This window comes from Arachis ipaensis, chromosome B03 (genome assembly GCF_000816755.2).
Source record: "Arachis ipaensis cultivar K30076 chromosome B03, Araip1.1, whole genome shotgun sequence".
Classification (NCBI taxonomy): Eukaryota; Viridiplantae; Streptophyta; class Magnoliopsida; order Fabales; family Fabaceae; genus Arachis; species Arachis ipaensis.
In genome coordinates, this window is record NC_029787.2 from 117,769,385 (window position 1) to 117,771,590 (window position 2,206).

The following is a 2,206-nucleotide window of genomic DNA, read 5'->3' on the forward strand; positions in this document are numbered from 1 at the left end:
AAAAAAGTAGCAGAATATAATTGCTAATTCAATTTTTTATTAATGATAAAATATATTGGTTTTGGATGATTGTCATTATACATGTAAATTTCTCCAATTTTTTTATTCTATTATTTTTCTCATTATAAAACGATTCAACCAAAATGACGGATGTCAATTTCATTAATTGAGGGTTTATATTTTTTTCATTATCTTTTTGCTTTTCCTGAGTTCATTTTTTTATTATTTCATTGTGCGAAAAATTATAAATACATATTATTTAATGTTTGGCTCTTTGTAGTTTATGTAACAGCTCAGATCACCCGCTAGCACGATATTGTCCGCTTTGGCACACAAGGCCTCACGGTTTTGCTTTTGACGATAGGGATGCTAGCCGAAGCCCCCCACACTCACTCGTCAAAACGCGTCATGCTAGGGAGAGGTATCCACACCCTTATAAGGCATGCTTCGTTCCCCTCTCTAACTGATGTGGGCCTTACAATCCACCCCCCTAAGGGAGCCCAACGCCCTCGCTGGCACATCGATCCGGGTTCTGGCTCTGATACCATCTGTAACAGCCCAGATCACCCGCTAGCACGATATTGTCCGCTTTGGCACACAAGGCCTCACGGTTTTGCCTTTGACGATAGGGATGCTAGCCGAAGCCCCCCATACTCACTCGTCAAAACGCGTCATGCTAGGGAGAGGAATCCACCCCCCTAAGAGAGTCCAGCGCCCTTGCTGGCACATCGATCCGGGTTCTGGCTCTGATACCATCTGTAACAGCCCAGATCACCCGCTAGCATGATATTGTCCGCTTTGGCACACAAGGCCTCACGGTTTTGCTTTTGACGATAGGGATGCTAGCCGAAACCCCCCACACTCACTCGTCAAAACGCGTCATGCTAGGGAGAGGTATCCACACCCTTATAAGGCATGCTTCGTTCCCCTCTCCAACCGATGTGGGCCTTACAATCCACCCCCCTAAGGGAGCCCAGCGCCCTCGCTGGCACATCGATCCGGGTTCTGGCTCTGATACCATCTGTAACAGCCCAGATCACCCGCTAGCCCGATATTGTCCGCTTTGGCACACAAGGCCTCACGGTTTTGCCTTTGACGATAGGGATGCTAGCCGAAGCCCCCCCACACTCACTCGTCAAAACGCGTCATGCTAGGGAGAGGAATCCACCCCCCCTAAGGGAGTCCAGCTCCCTTGCTGGCACATCGATCCGGGTTCTGGCTCTGATACCATCTGTAACAGCCCAGATCACCCGCTAGCACGATATTGTCCGCTTTGGCACACAAGGCCTCACGATTTTGCTTTTGACGATAGGGATGCTAGCCGAAGCCCCCCACACTCACTCGTCAAAACGCGTCATGCTAGGGAGAGGTATCCACACCCTTATAAGGCATGCTTCGTTCCCCTCTCCAACCGATGTGGGCCTTACAGTTTATCTTCTGTTTTGTAGTTAGATGTTTTTTTTCTGACTGTTATTTCATTTAATGTGTTCGAATTATACATTTTCTTTCGTTAGTCGGTGATGCCAAATTTAATACAAATTGTCTTATGTATTGACAGGGGTGCAAGATAGAAGCTAGCTACTGTTTGGAGACTTATAATTCATATGTTCAAAGAACTTTTATCCGAGGATCAAGTATATGTGATGCAGCTTTTCTCTATTGTTCCAAATCAACGATAATATAGGACTACTAAGCATCAGTTTAAATGTAAGACTCGGTCAATTAACGGCTAATTAACCCATAAAATGAGAATTTATTCTAGAAAGCCAAAAATGTTATTTTTATGGCTAAATGTGATAGAGGAGATTGAGACGAGAATTTCGGTACCAATTTTATAGAAATCGGACCAAGATTGGACCGAACGGGCCAAACCGGACCAACCGGACCCAAAGTGGGTCCTTGGCCCAACTAAACTAAACCAAAACCCTAGTTTTCAGCACTCTCTCTCCTCACAACACACAAACACACGCTGAAAATTAAAATGGAGGGGGGAAGAACACTCTCTCAAGTTCTCTCCATTGGTTGATCTTCAAACCACCATAACTTTTGATCTAGAGCTCCGATTGCCGCTCCGTTTGCGGCATGCATTCATCGCGGAGAGCTCTACAAAACCCATACAATCAATCTTGAGGTAAGCCACGTTCTACTGTTCGAAATTCCAGCCCTTGATTTCGAGTTTCATGAGCAAAAATGTTGAGATTTTGGG